We start from the raw sequence: 19,427 nt of genomic DNA, 5'->3' as shown, positions 1-19,427 counted from the left end.
AAAGAAAATAAAGAAAAAAGAATTTAGAGAGGTCTCTCTCCTTTCTTCTCCCCTCTAACCCAATTTTACGTATCGTAGGAGATCGCGGCAATGTGGGACGAGAAAGCTTGGTGGAAAAAAAATTTTCCTCTCCCTCTGTTTGCCTGTCGTGATTCGTGACTCGTGAAAAAAGGGGGAAAGAAAAATCAGAACAATTATGGAACGTGCCTCGTCATTTCGCGGCTCGCCAACGATAAGCAATTACACGACGCATTTCTCTCTCTCTCTCTCTCTCTCTCTTTTCTTTCTTTCTTTCCTTTTTTTTTCTTTTTTATTTTCCTCCACTTTCGAAATTTTGCAGCTCGGTGGAAATAGGGTGGAAACGCGTTCTTCCCAACGAAGAGGAAAAGCGTTGGTTCGCGACGTTAGCTCGAGTTACCGACATTCCGAAACAATAGACGATGCTCCGTGGGAAAATTAAATTTGGCGATTTCTCTCGTCCCAAGGAAATTCCAAGATTTCCTTTGGGAAAAATATTGGAGAGATAGCGACGAGGTACTCACCTTTCACCGCGGGATGGTTAGTCGCTCGTCCACGCGAATATGCTTGCAGTTAGGGGCCTCGTGATCATTGGTGGTTTTTCCTGCAATTGGAAAGAGTTGAAACTTAATTAGTTGGCTTGACGCGAAAGAAGATGTCATGAAATGATATCTTGCAAAAATTTTGTACCAAATTATTACGAACAATGGAAGGAATATATTTCGAATATATTTTTGAATTTTCTGAATACAAATGAAATATCTTACTCTTTTTTCTAGCTTTTTCTTTATATATATAATTTATAACAGAACATCAAATCAAATTAATATTAAACCTATCAGAACGATCAGATTGACTGTGTTCATGTATTTAAACATATTTAAAGTTATCACATCGCTATGAAACTTTATGACTTTTCCTAAAATACAATATATTTTTCAGTATTTACTTTTAGTTTTTTTTTTTTTTTTTTTTCTTTCCAAGAAATATTTGTATTTGTCTACCAACGCGGTAGAAATAAGTATACAAGAACTGTCGGTAGGTTTAGTGTTAAAATATTATATTACACAATAGAGTTCTTTTCCAGAGCAATTTATTTTCATTCGTTGGAATGAGCAAAATTGGAACACATAGAGAAAGAGAGAAATAACGTTAAGAAACGGTAAACAGGAGAAGGAGAAATTCGTTTAATTATAGAAATGGGCAATTTAAAAATTTGATTCAGGAATGTTTCGACTTCTTGTTGACCGAGTAATTTTCGTAAAAAAAAAAAAAAAAAAAAAAAACAATGTCCGAGAAAACGTGGAGATTTCGAGAAAACTTCCGCTTTCGGCCAGCATTGATTTTATTCCTCCAGTTCGGGGAACCCAATATCCGGCGGAAACTGGTCGAAGAACGGTCTCACAGTTAGACCGGTGCTTAAGCGAGGGAAAAAGGAAAAAAAAAAAAAATTCCTTTCGCACCGATAAAAAGGAGAACCGATGATAAACAGTCACCCAGTTCTCCGCTATCCAGCTCCATTTTATTTCTCTTTCTCTTTCGACGCAACGAAGAACAAATCCGTGGAATATCAAGTTGTTTGAATTCAAGGTAAATAAAAGGTAATTTCTCCTCCCAAGTTGTATGTACGATTTTCCCTAAGAATCGTTTCTATTAAAATATTTTGACCACTCTTGCGATATATTTATTTCTCGAACGAGAATTATTTAGAGAAATATTCGTGTATTTAAAATATTTAGCTAATATCAACTGTTGCCTAGTAGAGATACTTATAATATATTCATATATTCGTTCCTGAAAAGTATGCAAATTCTTCTTCCAGCAATTTTCTCCAATTAAAAATGACACCACTTGTTCCACCTTTTTTCTCGAGTTACACGTACAGCCATTTCATTTTTTTTCTCTTTATTTCAGTCGTTCCGTTGATATTTTAAGCGCGCGCACACGTGAGAACACACAAATAAAAGTCGACAGACATTCTTGTGCCGGATAGAGACGCTCGCGAGACGCTATGAAACGCGACGTCGATGAAACTTCGATCACGACTGAGGACGGTTTCAAGGGTACGTTAAAGACGTATTAATTTACAACGGAAATAGCGTGAATCTGGATCACTCGACGAACAATTGCTTCTTTATCGAATAAATGGAGCGCAAAACGTTTAGATAGAAATAATTAGAATAATAAGAGAGGATATTATTCGTGATTGTTAAAAAAAATCGGTGTATTGTTATTAATCAATCGCGTGGTTTGCGTTTGGTCATCAATAAAATGCAAATACTTTTATGCAAAAACAATTAAAAATATTATTCATCATTTCTTTTAGTTAATTATTCCTATACGAAATAGTTTCTGATTAAAAATCAGATTTTAATAATATTAACGAAGCGCAATAATTATATTCTTCTACATTACATTCATTCATCTTTTCGTGTCATTTGATCCTTTTTTCATATACAGAATCACAATGCACAAACAAACTCGTCTGATTTTCAAAAACGTGGGCACAATTAAACGAGCAGCACGTCCAAACATCAGAGTCGGGGCTCATCAATTGATCCGCTCATCGAAACTCGCTTTTACATTCGTGGCCAACGTATCGGTCATTTTAATTTCTATTAATAAAATCGCCTGAAACGTGATCAACCCAAGTTGCAACGAAATTCTATCTGCGCGAACAATAACGTCGCGAGTATAGTCTGAAAGCGATTCATAAATGAATAAAATGGCGGGAAACGTGCACCGATGCTTTTTATAACGATATCTAATATAACTCCTTGTCCATGGAAAATTGTCTCGTCTTCGTGAAAGAAGCCACAAAAAGATATGTCGTAAGAACTAAGAATGAAAACGATACTTAAGGAACGCCATCTAGCTTCACGATAGCTTCCACCTTATTGTCTGATTAGAAACACGAAACTTTATGATTTATTCCTCACACAAATGTAATATTAACATGAAGACACTTAAAGATAAAAAGTTCATAGTATGGAACGCCATCTAGCTTCACGATAGCTTCCACTTTATTGTCTAATTGGAAATACGAACACTGTTTACGATACGATTCCTTTGAATCTATCATACAAATATAATGAAGATGATACTTAAAGATAAAAAGTCCATAATAAGGAACGCCATCTAGCTTCATAATAGCTTCCATCTCATTGTCTAATTAGAAATAGGAATACTGCTGTTTATGATACATTCCTTCGAATATCATATTCAAAGTAAGGAACATTTAGCTTCACGATAGCTTTCATCTTATTGTCTAGTTGGAAACATGTCTAGTTGCCATTTGTGATGTATTCCTTCGAATATCACGCAAACGTAATATCAATACACGTTTGTGTGAAATATAATATAAAACAATTTTATCTTATTAGGAAGAGACGAGGAACTGTACTACTATTAGGAGCTGTATATACAGTTTAAAGTAATCTGAATACGTTATTGAGTCGTTAAACATCGTAGTCAGTTTCAAAGAAGCATAATTCGTATCACGACGATGCAATTCTAAAGAAGAAATTCAATTCGAGAAACTTTTAAACAGTTTCGAGCAAACTGTCACTACGTATAAAAAATATTCAACCTGGTAATCTTGGGAGGACATTTTCTTACAAAACTTAAACTTTTTGGCACCGAGACTTCTCTTGCGTTCAACGGTACAATTAAGGAATAACGCTCATGGCCGGCCCAGAGAGCACTGATTTCCGCTCGTTTTTCACGCTCTGCATGTTTCTTCGGCAACTGCTGAATTCGCTCGCGATGATTTGCCGCGGGATGAGTTGGAAAGAAGGGCAATTTCATCGTTGGAGCTCGTAACGAGATAAATCGTCAATTTGCCGATTAGTAATCCGCGCAAGAACGATTGCAATTAGTATCGAACTCGTCGAGTCTTTAAAATTTGGTTGAAAATATACACCGAGAGCGATTTATATTTGTTCTACATCGATCTCATAATTTTACCCAATCTAGCATGAACAAATAATTATTTGATTTTACTCTTTCGCTTTAACACGCATTTTGCACGAAATATAATTTTAATTACTATTTAGATTCATTATACACACCATACATCTCCTTTCGACAAGATACAAGAGCAAATTAGAGCGTGGACGAAGGACTCGCACGTATCAATTTTCCCGAGTATTCAGTCTTGATTTCTCAAACGAGCCACGAAACAAAACGGGGCGTCATCGTATCATTATCCACGAGGATAATAATTAGAACGCGTGGTACACCTCGTGAGAGAAGAATTCACGTCGATCCTCTGATCACGGGTCCCTTGTATCGAAGAAAGCCTCGTTAATTGAACGCCGGGGGGCAACGTCTTGCAACCGAAAATTAGTTCGGCTTTCCAACCCATCAGTGAACTTCAACGATCTACAAAGAGACTAACCAGACCAGCCTTAACGAGAGCTCACAAATGGCCGGAAATCTAAATTTCTCGAGACGCATAAGCCTTTAATCTATCGTCGCGCACCAATTTGCTCGCATCAAACTAGCGCCATCTACATCCAACACGGCCACCATCCGAATACATATCGATTATTTTGCCCCAACGAACTTTCCAAATTTTACTTATTCTCCTTAATTCTATATGGGATAGATTAAAAGCGTTTCTTCCAAATTTTGCAAGCAAAATAGTGAATATTTCCGCCACTGATTCAAGCTTGCAAACTGGCAACGCAAGGCAGCACGACAAACACGAGGTATCCGCGGTTTTTCATCCGCGATCTGCCGTTGACAGCGATTACACGCGGAATAACAATGCATGCGGACAGATTTGACTTCGTTCGACGTAACGTAATCAGCAAAGCACACCTGGCGGGGAGCGCGGGGACGGGTTTATTTGATATAATGCGATCGATCGAGTGCAGGCTAGGGTAGCGAATGGGTCGAACGTAAATCCAGCTGGGCGGATTAGCGAATCTGGCGTTACATATATATGTATATGTATATATAATATATGTGTGTGTATATATATATATACATATATATATATATACATTTGCGTGCAATATTTAAGCCTCGTTAAACGCATAATTTCAAATCGGCCGTGGGCTCCGCGTCATATGTTATTGATAACTGTAGTCGCGGACGCGCGGCTCTCTGTTGAATAATGCGCGGATTACGCGGTCTAAACTAAAGCAAACGTCGAATAATTAACAAGACACCGAACCCGCTTTGAAAGGTCGCCGCAAGAGCTCCTGGCGGACCCGCGAGCGTTACGCTTCGGCCTCATTAACTATACAACTCCCAGTCTCTTTGACGCGCGCGAAGAGATTGATGAGTCGGGCTCCGACCGATTAGAGGCAGTGATTAAGAAACCTCGAGCGTGCGTGCAAGTGTCTGTGCTTGGCGGTGCTTGGCGTCGTGGCTGGATTTTCTCCTGCCTCCCCGCGAGAGATGATCTCTTCCGTTGTCGATCGATGTGACACCTTTTGCGCCCTGCTACACTTCTTTCAGAAAGAATCGAGGAATCCTTTTTGTTGGTTGCAGTGGTGAACAATGAATAAGAAATATACGGATTCTTTTTGGAAATAATAATAATAAGGAGGAATAAGGAAGCACATGCACTTTCGAGTTCATTTACTCGAAATGTAAATGCGAAGAGGAGACGATTTGGACATTCTTTCTCTTCTTTTTCTCTCTTTCTCTCTCTCTCTCATTAATAATTATTATATTTATTTCTTACGTTTCCAGGTTGGGGAAAAGAGGCGGGGGTCTAGTAATAAAGACACTCGGCGGTAATGAAGAGGAAAGATGAAAGGGGAGAAGAATTTTTCCGTTTCCCCTTCTTCACTTTCATTTTCGCGGCGACTGTAATTCGCTCGTTTCAGAGGGCCGAGCCTCGATGGCTTTTACGACGCTCGATACGACCGGTTTTACGATTCTGATTCCGGCGACGATGAGCAAAGCACGGTTGGAGAGGTATCGCGAGCCGTTAAACGTGTGAACGAGGCGAGCACGTAGGTGTCTTAAAGGGGAGTCGGATAATTGAATAACGGTTGGATATTCAAAATTTCCGCGCCGAGGCTTTTACGATCTCGATTTATGTATCCTAGGGAATTTCGCCTGTCCGTATGTATAAACGTTTCGCGCAAACTGATCACGTTTCACTCAAGGATTTTCGTCGAAAAGATTAAGAAGAAGAAATTATATCGCGGATGCAAATCTTAGACATTTCCAGATCTGTTCAATTCTCAATTCTAGACAAATATCATCTTAATTATCCGTCTCAACCTTTATTCAACCTCGTAATCGTAAAAGGGGAAGCTATAACCTTTGATATTATTTCTAGGTTCCGATCATCTAAATCTACTTTTGCACAAGAAATGTGTACAAAAGAAAGAATGAAAGAAAAAAAGAAACGATCGGACGAAAAAGCGACGAATCAGAGTTAATCTTTAAAACTACCTGGCCTCTAATCAAAGACTCAACTGTCCAAACAACCGTCCCCTATTGCTCACTGGCGAAAAGGGAGGGGAATAGAAGGAAAATAGTATATCGACAATTTCAATTTCCAGACTCGCGATCAAAGAAATACTCGTCGACGGGATGGCAAGGCTTTGATGTCGTCCACGTGCAACGCGACAATTTCGCAGTTAACCCGCGAGCCCCGTCGATCGCGACGATGACAAGAGTTATTTTCTGTCTGACAGGTGTCGGTAGAGCGCCGATCGTTTTTTTTTTTTTTTTTTTTTTTTAAAAGCTCGCTACACGAGAGGAGGGCCAATTGAGCAGACGTTGCGTGTAACGCGCCGAAGTGAATATGCCGGACGCGTTATTTTGCATATAGAAAAACCTGCGCGTACGCCTGTGTAACAACAACAACAACGACGACGACGACGACGAACGAAAGGAAGGGGAAAAAAAAAAAAAAATCTGCGGTCCGATACCGGGGAACGATCAAACCGATGGACTGGCAAATATTTCTCGCTGCCGTCAGTTTTATCTCGCCCGCACAGTGATTTTTATAGAGGCGAAATTTCGTTATAAACAATCGCAAGAAATAACACGACGCGTCAAGATTTTTTTTGTTGTAACCCCAAACGGCTTAAACGCAGCCTTTCGATTTTGAGAGTTATTATCAAGGTACAGTTTCGTTCGGATATTATCACTTTTATTCACGTTTGTAATGTTAGAAGGCCGCATTCTGATGCGTGGATATTTTTTGCCAACTGATACAACTCGATATCCTATCTACCATAAATCATCCAAAACGTTAATCATCTGTCCTTTTGTACATCCAGGTTATAATAACGCGAGGATTAACTCTTGCTGAAACCATTCGACTTTATGCGTACAATTTTTCGCCGTCAATATAATAATAACAGTGGCGTAGAGCAACGTGTTAATGGAAAATTCTCTCTCTCTCTATATATATATTTTTCATTCTAATCGCTCATTCGTGATGGACACGTCGTGACATTCTTTAATTCTTCAATTCTCCTCGTACTTTCACAGCGATTAAATCGTTACGAGGAAGATTATACGTAATCTTGCTAACACCCGACCCCATTCATTCCTTATCCTTAACTCCTCTCAGGAGTTGCACAGTTATAAAGGGGGCCATTCTATTCAAATATCAGTGTGTGGAAAAAGGTGTGTGGATATCAGCCGGATAAAGGGAGGTGGCGCGCGGCTGTCCAGCGTGAAGAGAAGTTGTTTATCCGGGCGATTTAATTAAGTCCGCCGCTAATTCGATGGACGTGTCCCGAGCAACTAACGAATTACGGTCGCATCTGCACACCGGATTAGTAGGCACGTCGTGCGCACAGCTCCTGCCCGGCTAAGGAGCGTGTATCGTGTGCATGAATATGCTAGTAATTAACCGCAATTGTACAGACAACCCTCAAAACGCGCCGCGAACGTACTGTCGCTTTATCCACCTCGTGACGCATCAGAGTCCACCCCCCATTTCGCATTCCTCGCGCCACGCCAACCGATAGCGTCCCCTTCGATTCCCGCGGATTCATTTCGTTCAGAGCGGATGAACGCGAGAGTTCGATAGCGAAAGAATTTAGATAATTCTTGTTCGATCAGACACGTCTAGGATTGAGGTTAGGTTGGTCGAAAAAGGATTATGAAGTTGATTGTGATGCATTCTTTTCTTGTTTGTACACACAATTACGTTGATTAATAACTTTGAGCCACGAGACACGGGACGTTTGAATGGACGAGTCTAGGATTGAGGTTAGGTTGGTCGAAAAAGGATTATAAAGAAGTTGATTCTGATACACTGAGTTCAATAGCAAAAGAGTTTAGATAATTCTTGTTGAATGAGTCATGAGCCACGTCTGAATGGACGAGTCTAGGATTGAGGTTAGGTTGGTCGAAAAAAGATTATGAAGTTGATTGTGATGCATTCTTTTCCTGTTTGTACACACAATTACGTTGATTAATAACTTTGAGCCATGAGACACGGGACGTTTAAATGGACGAGTCTAGGATTGAGGTTAGGTTGGTCGAAAAAGGATTATGAAGTTGATTGTCGTGCACTTTAAATTTTTCTTGTCCATATTATTTGTACACACAATTAGATAATTCTTAATCATAGAAAATGTCATTTGTTCAATGGCAACGAGACTTTTGAACTTTCTGAATATACGAGTTAAGATTAGTCAGAAAAGGATTATGAAATTGCGATGTAGTTTGAACTGTCCAGGCACTTTTAGACACGAACTTTGAATTTTTCTTGGCGATTAAGATGTTGCGTAAATTTGTATAAAGTTCTAAAACGAATATCGGGAATTTCATGTTTTTACATTCCGACGAGTCGATCGGTAAATCGGAAATATATTTAAAAGAATCGTTTAAAATCATTTTATCTTCATAAAACGTGATTTTTATAATGGATTACCGAGAATTAATACCAACATTTCACCGCTTTTAAATCTTTAATAAAATCCGGCTATTGATTTAATCCTAATAGGATACTATTAATGATTAATCCAAAAATAATTGAAAGGATCGAGACTAATGATCCCCCTTCCCTCGCCACCCCTCCCCCCTATTATTCTATTTAAATTGGCCTCTCGGTTAATGGAATCCGCCGAGCAGCAGCAGCAATCCTCGAAGCTTAAGACCATCGACGAATTCATCCTGCCCTCCCAGTTCGAGCTACCGGTATTATTACAGCTTGTTTATATTTATCCCGCCACACCGGGGCCGTGATAAGCCGCAAACAGGAATTTTCCTTTTGTTTACGTTTCCCCGAAAGTGTGTGACCAACCGGTAAGTTCTCAGATTAATACACGATCCCTATCAATCCTATCCTAACGCAGCCTCGTCATTAAGCCCGGATCACCCGTCAACCCCTCTTTGAAACCCCTCTTCGTTTATCATCCATGAACTCAACGAACTCAAAAGACGAACGACGCCAAGTTTTCAAGTCGAACGGAGGACACGAACGATCGAAGATCTAACGATAAACGATAATCTATCCTATAATTCTTTCCCTACAATATCCAGGACATCCGTAGCTAATACATCCTCCCTAACCCTTATTAAACCCTTATTCCTACGATCATCCCTCGCTTCGTCGTTAACCACCGTTAACGAACGTGTACACGCACGTCCACTCCCCCTCACCCCTTCTTCCCCTTCGAATCTAATAAAACACGCCCGGTGTTCGACAGAGGGCATTCCGTCAATCCAACAGACGATGAAGCATTCCGGGCAAAATAATCTTCCCCCCCCCTCTCCCCCTCCGCCCTCCCCCTTCCAAACGGATAAACGAACGCGAGCATTTCCAGACGCGGGGAAAAGGAGGGGGGGGGGGGAGGAGACGCGAAACAATCCTCCGAAATCGTTCCTTCAAAGCACCCCCGTTCGCAATCCCTCCCTCCTGGGATTCTCCTCCCTGAGCTCGCATTCCGCGTTTCATTAAGCCGTGGAGGAGGAGGGGGGGGGGGGGGGACCGTGGAATCCGCGCCCCCGAACTCTGGACGGATTTTCCGCGAGCCAAACCGAATCGAATAACGGTTATCCTTCATTATTTCAAGCGACGAACAAGGTCGAAGGAGGGGGGGAGGGGGAAGGAGGGGGGGGTGGATAAACTTCGGGGTCAGGTGTCGGGCTACGGTTCCCTCGTTAGCGGGTTTATACAGCGGGCGGCTCGCCATTGTACGCGCGTATATAACGCGAAGAGGGGGGAGAGGAGGGAGGGAGAGGCGATGTTGCATGCGAGCCCGCGCAAATATCGTCGCCCGCCCCCCCCTCTCTCTCTCTCTCTCTTTAACTGTACGTACGGGACAAGGCGATATTATCGCGGTAACGACCGTGATAACAAGGGCCGCAAGTTTTTCCCGCTTACGGCCCTCGACCGGGCTGCCCCCCCCCCCCCTTCCATCGACTTCATCCGCCTTCCTCTCGCTCTTCCTTCCTTCCTTTGCGTCCCCTCTCTTTGCTTTACTTCCCTTCTTTTCCTTAGTTAGGTTTTTTTAATTACTGTTCTGTACACGTTGTTGCACGTCGAAGGGAAGGGAACTTTTGACGAAGAAGTTGGAAACGATGGGGAGGAGGGGGGGAGGGGGCGTAATTACGGGCTTTGGAGGAATTGTCCTCCTTTCACTCTACGTTATATGGAAAAAACGAAGGTTCGTGAAATCGTAATCGACGGCTACTCGACGAATGTCCACTGCTTGTGTAATAATCTCTTTTTAAGGGAAGATGTTTTTAAGGGTATCTTTCTAATATTCTTTTTAATATTCTTTATATGCGAGGAATTCGGCAAGAAGTCACTCGCGCTTATCTAACAGAAGCAGTCGTTTACAACGTCTTCGAAATAAAATTTTTGCTATTATAGAATATTTTTAAGGCTACCTTTCCTAACATTCTAACATTCTTAATATTTTTCTAGAATTCACAAGTTATGATCGTAGAAAAAAAGGGGAAACAACTTATTTGCACAACTGATATATACATATATATATATCACTGAACCGCGGTCAAATGACCGTTTTTGAAATTTCCTTTAGAATTTCTTGTGTACAAAGTTACTGTCTCGCCATATGACTTTACAATAGCACAAAATTCGGTGTAGATATAACCGATCACACATTACTGTAGCACCAGAAAAATATTTTGTTTCATATCCAATTAGCTAAAATCTCTTTCTGTAGTAAGATACAAATGTTTTTTTTTTTTGACCACTCATGGTAGGAATAGGTATACATGAAATGTCGATAGGTTTAGTGATATATATATATACACACTCTCATCCGAGAGGAATCAAACATTCCTGAAAGATGTAAACGTCGAGAAAACGTTTGCTCTTTCGTTGCTTGGAGAAATTTTCCCAATTAAATTCCCACGATCTACGATCTAATCCCGACTCGACGTCCGGACTCCATCAATCTTCCAGCCCGACGTAAAAATCGTATTCACGCCAATTCGAGAAAAGGTACAACCAACCCGGCCTCCCCCTCCTCCCTTCGTTTTACACGCGAGCAAGCTCGACGTGTATTCGTTGTCAGGTGTCGGGGAACGCGTCGCCCTCCTCGCCACGTCGGCCACGTTTGCGGGCAGCGATCGCATACCGGCACGCGTCGTCTCCGAATTCCCGCGCCGACGTAAGACGCGAGAGGGGGCGGAAATAACGTCGGGCCGACGAGGCCGAGACAAATGGCGAATCGATGCCACCGTCATTTGCGTCGACCCACTGTGCCATTCCACAGTGTCGCGGAGGAAGGGTGGCTTCGTGTTGGGGCTGTGTCGACACTTATTGTTAGCGAAAATCCGCCACAAGCCGCCACACCATTGCTCTCTATCTTTTATCCTCTCTCTTTCTCTCTCTCTCTCTCTCTCCCATTCCGCATGCATGGGGCGGATTTAAATTTTAATGAGTCGCGCGGTTCGAGCACCTGTTTTCTGGGTTAATACGAATAAAGGGGATGGGGGTGGTTCCTGCTCTCGGTCGATATATATACTCGAGGATTCGTGGGGTAACTTTTGACGAATCTTTTTTAACGACGTTCGATCGTTTCTTTTGTTTCGTAATGTGGTTTCTTTTTTTTTTTTTTTTTTTTTTTGTTAATTAAATTGGAATAACGTAGTTGATCGGTTCGTATTTCGTGTTCTACTTTCCTCGATCTATTCTTGAATTTATTTCGGGATTTTTTAATTTATTTTATTAATTCGTTTAAGAAAATGTTTAAATGATGTTGATTCAATATATATACAGATTTCAGAACGGTGTCGAAAAAAAAATTCCTGGACGTTTTCTAATTAGATTTATGATTGATTAATTGATGAGCTGCATCAACTTTAATTCCTAGGGATGGGAGTGTTCATGAATGGACATTCAATATCAGTTGAAGTAGTAATTAATTAAGTAAAGGAATTTTTATTGGGGATAATTATTCGATTATCAGTTTCTAATAATCGAAATTGATTTAAGTTTCTGTAATTTAATATATAAGAATCAAATTCAGGATCATAAGTATACATAATTTTTAATTATTATGGGAAGCAAATAATTGATAAAATTACAATAGGAATTACCGTTCAAATTTTATATTTATATATTCACTTTACATGTTCGTATTGGATTAGATTATTTAAATCTTTTTAAACAGCTCAATCGTTGGAATAGCAACGAGCTGTTTCGTAATGGCTTACCTTTCTTTTTAACTGTTTCTTTCTCTTTGCCAAGCAATCGAATTTGGAATTAAACCAAATTTCATTATCGTCGAGGATCGATGAAATAACTCGTGCAACTTTGGCGAGCAAAATATTCTTATCGTCTCGCTACCGTATTTCGAGTCGCGAAATTTCAATCTTTCGAATCATTCCAGTTCGATCTGAATGATTGTTCGAACAACGAACAAACACTTTTTGAATTTTCAATATTTCTCGATATTTCTTTTCCTCGGAATTGGGGGAATTGTCCCCCTGATATGTCAACTTTGTCCGAGCCGAATACCGGGAACGTCACAGCGCCGGTATCGATCAAAAGAACACGCGTTTTCGCTCCATTAAAGCTCGAGTAGCTCATGGATTATGCGCGCGGCAGCCATATACATCGGGTATCGATGTTCGTGCATATTGAATCCGCTGGAATGACGGTCGCGTTTTGTATGGAACTCGTCAGAAAACTCGGTATCAACGGAATCACAAGGAAACGTGGCGGTTACTATACCCTCGATCCATTGTGGAAGCCAGATTGGTTTGTCGGTAGATACGCCGAATAGAAACGCGGCTATAGCGTTATGTCTTTTGAGTTATAGCTTGCTACTTTATATTACGCGATATTTGACAAAAAAGAAAGAAGAGAAAAAGAGTTCTTTGATCTTTGCATACGCTTTAATTATCTTTCCAAAAAGTATCTTTGCCGAAAATCGAAGGAAACGAAATCGAACAATCGAGTATTTCTAATTATTTAAAAAAGATTTCGTCTTTTAAAATACGTTCGACGCGATATTTTTATTTAGGTTAGGTTAGATCAGAAATCATCACACGCGTTGGACGGAATCGATTCTCATTTGCAAGAGTACCGAGATATCGTGAATAATAATAATAATAATGAACACGAATTGCCGCATGAATATTTCAGAAATTAAATTGAAACAGTTTAGAAAAGCAGCCATTCAGAATTTCGAACAATATTTCGAAATCATCAGAGACTTGACTCTCCTAGACAATTTCGCGTAGACTCAACCGGAATCTTCACGGCCCACATACGCTCTACTCCTTTCATGCCTGCAATGCATCGCATAGATCTGTATTCCGCAACGCAGAGAGGCATCAAATTGCGCCAAACGATTATGCCTTCTGCACGGAGGCAGAAACGTTCTCTAAGAGGTGGCGAGCAACAAGGTCTCGATTATCGATAATATTTCATCAAAAGGGGGCCAACATTCTATCAGAGAGCTGGATGAGCAGAGAGAGTGAGAGCGAGAGAGAAGGGACGAGGCTCGAAACGAGCCGTTTTCCCCTGAAATCTCGCGGATTCGATCCATAAATAAGCCCTATCCCCGCGATCTACGCCGGAACTTGTAACCCTAAAATACTCCAGGAATGGCTGCTCGTCACGAAGTCCCCTACCCGCCCGGTTGGATACCTCCTTCTTGCGGTTTTACAACGTACACGCGCGTTGTTACCGCGTATCGTGGGAGCGATGGAACCGCCGTGATATAATCGATCGCGGCCATATTCGCCTATAACGGGAGATGAGAGGGCGGCCAGCGTTGTCACGACACGGCCAGAGGAATCTCGACAGAGTTTGCTCGATTCCTGAACAGGGGATGGGGTGGGATTTTTGAGATTGAAGAATTTTTTGAAAATTACTTTAATCCTCCTTGCGTTAACACATTCGTTGTGATTATTCTAAAATTCGGTAAGTAACATTTAGAGTAAATATTTTTGATGTAATGATTTGCTCGATTGCTAGATTGAAGAATACATTCGTTGTGACGACTATTCTCAAAATCATTTAAACTGAAAGTTTTTGAATTGATGTAATGATTTGCTCAATTGCTAGATAGGCTAGAAAGGGATTTTTGAGGTCGAAGAGATTTTTGAAAATTATTCTCCTTGCGTTAATTCATTCGTTGTGATTATTCTCAAAATTTGGTAATCATTTAGAGTAAATATTTTTGAATTGACGTTATGTTTTTCGATTGCTAGACAGAAGCTAGATTTTTGAGACTGAAGAATTCATTCGTTGTGACGACTATTCTCAAAATCATTTAAACCGAAAGTTTTTGAATTGATGTAATGATTTGCTTGATTGCTAGACAGGCTAGAGTGGGATTTTTGAGATTGAAGAGTTTTTTGAAAATTACTTTATTCTTTTTGTGTTAACATTCGTTGCGACGATTATTTTTAAAATTGGGTAATCATTTGGAATAAATATTTTTGAGTTGATGTAATGATTTGCTCGATTGCTAGATTTTTGAGACTGAAGAATTCATTCGTTGTGATGACTATTCTCAAAATTGGGTAATCATTTAGAACAAAAATTTTTGAATTAATGTAATGATTTGCTCGATTGCTAGAATTCATTCGTGACGACTATTCTCAAAATTGGGTAATCATTTAGATTAAAGATATTGTCAATTTTTTGAATTTTATATATATATATATTTAGATAGAGGATATTTTTGCAAGTGAAAATTATTCTCTTTCTCGAAAGTTGTAAAAAATTTTATTAAAGATCCATTACGAATTCAAAGAAGTCTCGCATTTACGAAAACCATTGGCATCGTGTAAGTTCAATTTGAGAATAGCGTTGATTCGTACGATACAACTGTCGTGTTTTATCTTTATTTTTACATTCGTCGAGAGTACAAACAGGAATTTTTATCTTCAAGTAAAAGATTAAGCACGACCCCTTTCAACCCCGCAATACTCCCCCACGCGAAATAAAAAAAGGTAACGAGTCAAGCAATTTGCCCAATTAAATAGACTCTTAAATATTTTGTTCATTATTATTATTATCCGTTAACGCGAAGCCGATTATTCAACTATTGTCCGAGTAATAACTAATTAATTAGCCGGGCCATGGGCCGACAATAAGCCAATAATTTATGATGAATCGCTGACACGATACGCGTTCGCGATCTAATTTTTAATCGATCAAATTATCGGGTGACACGCCGTCCATCAATTCGAATTTAATTCCCATCGAATTAAATTAATAACGATGCTATCTTCGGGCCACACCCTCCGCGCGAAATTATCGAACGATTTTAACCGCCGACTTAAAATCTCTCCCCCCTCCTTCCATTTTTTCCGAATTAAATTCCATAATTTCCAACGCGTCGAATTATACCCATCCTTCCTTTATCCCTCGAGGAATAAAGTCTTACAAATCATCGATGAATTCAATCGTAGTATCTCATATTTTTCTTCTTCTTCTTTACTTTATCACCACTGTCACTGTTACTGTCGTATATCACACACCTGAATGATGCCTGCTCTGCTATCACTTTCTCCAAACCCGTCCCAAGCGATCATCTTGACTATTGTGCGCACGTGCATCCCTTTCGATTTCACTGTTCCCATCGACACAGCGGACACAGTCGAAATACGAATCTGTTCGAGTGACAATAAAATTTCCAAAATTTATAATATTAATTTTATCGCGACAAAAGTATAGGACGCTAGAAGCTAAGGTTTCTCGTATCCATCCTCTCCATTTTCAATTCTTTCCACGCGAAACGCGTAAACCGAGCTCTGACGTGCCCGCCAAGTGTCGAGACACGTGGCCATCGTTACCAATCCACCTCTTCACCGCTTTTCCCCCTCTTTTATCCACAGCCATATGCGTCGACGACCCGGGCAGATTGATCGAGAGGGGGACGTCGAAATTGAAACGAATCGATATTCGAATTTCTTCAACGAAGAATTCGAGCGCGCAAAAAGGAAAAAAGAAGGGATTGATGAGGGGGCATCAGAGGCGTCCAGAGTTCTCCGCGAGAATGAAAGTCAGAAATAGACGTGAGAATGTCCCTCCTCCTCCATCGAGTTGTATCAACTTTCTCTCTTTCGACAGATTGAAATTTCATTCCGGATGAATATTGGCCGAGAGCGATCGGATCGATTTCGACGATGGATTTACGATTGTTCGGGAATAAAGGGAGAGGAGATTTCTTTTCTATTCGGTTAATGACGAGAAACTTTGGCATTGATCGAGCAATTCTATTTTCCTTTTGTTTTTTTTTTTTTCGTTTTTTCTAACACTTTAATGTCAGGGATCATCCTTGGAAACGTTGGATTTTCAGGCTTTCCTTCGATTCGATAATAAAATATGTACACACAAATTGGAATTCGACGATGATCGAATTCGATTTCAACTAGGAGCACATTTTCCCAATTTCCTTAATGCAAAAATTATTCATAAGCGTGTTACGTATGGAAATATATTATTATTGTGCGCAACACGATTAAAAACACGGTTCAACGACCCGTTTAAATCCCTTCCGACCGACGCTGCTCGATTCGGGCTGCACGATGTTTATGAATATCTTCGGATATGATATTCAAAGATACACGCACGCACACATGCAAATCGTCCGGGCACTTTCGCGCGCAGGGGGGAGAGGCAGGGTCCTGGACGTGTTTCAGGAAGCTCTGCACCTCCTCCCCCTCGATTGCATACAATATGCGCCATTACGTTATGAACACACGTATGCACGCGTGCACACACAGGTGTGCACATCGGCTGCCCACCTTCGATCGGACCGTCCACTTCTCCATCCTCCACTACGAGGTGGTGGAACGTACCAGGGCAAGATTAAATGCAAACATCTCCTCCCCCCCGAATTTGACCAAAATTCCGTTGGCGAGGAACTCGGCGAACAGGTTGAAAACTTTGAAGAGTCGATTCGAAAGGCCGGGTTCGAACTCGCGAAGGGTTCGCATTCGTCGCGTCTCTGCTTGAAAAAAAAGGGGGATGAAGGAGGGGAGGCGATCGAAAACTTAGAGTCGACGCAACAATGGCTTTTTGTCAGGCTAACACGACCCTCTCTGGAAACGATACCTCGAGAGTCCTACACAACTTCGCCCTCTTCATCCTCCCTGCACCGAGATCAAGCGAGCGAACGACAGTCCGCTTGTCCAGGTGTGTCGTTGTGCATCCGACACATGCATAACTTCTTCTTCCTTCTTCCACTCCTTCTGTTTCCTTCTCTTTTTTTTTTTTTTCATCATTGTGCATTTAGGCCAACCCTTTCGACGACAGTTCCGCCTTTTCTTCAAAGATGTTCACCATTTTTCTGGCCGCGTGAAAAGCCACTCGACCACCTCGTACCCTTCTTTGTCGCTTCGCGGGTGAAAGGCTGATCTTAATTTCCTCATTGAAGAGTCTGCGCTCTTTGAAAATTCCCTCGTCTCTCTGTCCACAGACTTCTTTGGCTTTTTTCTCTTTCTTTTTCCTTTTTCCCGACGACCAGAATATTTGTTTCACGGAGATATAGATTTTTCGCCAGTGATTCGATATAATTATTTATTCCGCCGGTTTGAAAAGCGGTTTCTTTCGTAGCGAGTGAATTTTCGTGTTTGATGATCGTGTGTGTATGTGTGTGTGTATACGTTTGAATTTTTATTTTTCTAAATGTGCTGTCAGATAGTGAAATAGCAAAGTAAAATCTTCTTTTTTGTTAGAACGATATTTAGAATTAGATTTCGTACAAATTTATAGTTGTACTTAGATCTACTTGAGTCAGATGTGTTTGTTCGAAGCATAAAAAGAGATTATCGAAGAATAAATGATAAATGAGATAGTTCAAAACGTGTCGTTCGAATTTATCTATTGGAATTATTCGAAACGTAAATTATTGTTCTTCGATACCGCAAATTTGCCCATATCTAATTAACCAACAATTACCTATGTTATGTTTAATAAACGAAATATCTACAATTAACACGCTATCCAACCATATATTATTTGAAATATTAGATTCGATGATTTTATGAATCCGCAAAATATCCAATGTTTCGAATTATATCAGTTCAGATATTCGATCGAGGCGTTTATCAAATTCGTACTCTATTTTTTTTCTTAATTGAAACGAATTAATTCAATGATTTCATCAAGGAGCAAATCTTTCCTTTCAATCTTTAGGAAAATTGGTTCCAATTTCTTTCGAAAAACTTCCTAAACTGTATATCGACTTGCATCAAAAGAATCCCCCTCCCCCTCCGGTTGGAAACAGTTAACACGAAAATCGATACAACGAGCACAATACTTCGTTGCCATTGTTTTCACCTGTCCGTAGTGAAACGTTTGAATTCGATTCGAAAGCTGGGGCTGCACGGAGATCGATTATTATAGCCAACTACGCTTCGATAACTGCCGACAGTTTCATTTTTATCGATGTATCGCGATAGAATTTATCTCCCAGAAACTTTCTTCATTTCGTGTTACATATCTCTTATTCCCTCCTATTTCCATCGCTTGTTTCCTCGCATCGTCGATTATAACATTCCATTTTAATTCACATTTCATTCCAATTGGCCAATGTAAACATAACCTCTTTCACGGTAAAAAGATAAACAAGACACTCAATGCCATATATATATATATATAGAAAAAGTTTTAAAAAAGAAAGAGAAATAAGAAAATAACAAGAAAGGTAACAGGCGCAAAAAACCGCATTAAATCTAAATTAAAATCTAACCTAACCTAAATTTTTCGATAACCCACGACTCGACTCGGTCCTTAATCAATAGCAAAATCTAAATTTCATCGATTTGGCGAACGCTCGAATCCTCTCCCTCAGTTCGTGCAACGTTATAAATATTCACCTACGAATGAATCCCCCTCCTTCCCGTATGAACGGGAATTGGACGGATTGACTTCGTATTCCGAAACTCTTGCTAGTGACATTTCGAGTAACTAGGGAGCGAGTGGGTGGGGAGGGGGGGGGACCAGGTATAAATAACAAATAGAAATTTCT

The 19,427-nt window shown here is 40.3% G+C and overlaps 1 protein-coding gene across 6 annotated transcripts in view; it reads right to left on the bottom strand.

The window, feature by feature from the left end:
• Positions 1-19,427, bottom strand: part of LOC100870268 (uncharacterized) — a 400,411-nt gene that overhangs the window by 210,947 nt on the left and 170,037 nt on the right. For all 6 annotated transcript variants that reach the window (XM_086906262.1, XM_086906261.1, XM_086906264.1 and 3 more), the window contains one exon: positions 543-622. The gene's annotated coding sequence lies outside the window, so the exon portion shown is untranslated. The remainder of the gene's footprint in view (positions 1-542; positions 623-19,427) is intronic.

This window comes from Apis florea, unplaced genomic scaffold (genome assembly GCF_048593485.1).
Source record: "Apis florea isolate Af1SG1 unplaced genomic scaffold, ASM4859348v1 contig_2492_pilon, whole genome shotgun sequence".
Classification (NCBI taxonomy): domain Eukaryota; kingdom Metazoa; phylum Arthropoda; class Insecta; order Hymenoptera; family Apidae; genus Apis; species Apis florea.
Note: the sequence above shows the minus strand (reverse complement) of the source record. Positions and strands in the feature narration are given on the sequence as shown.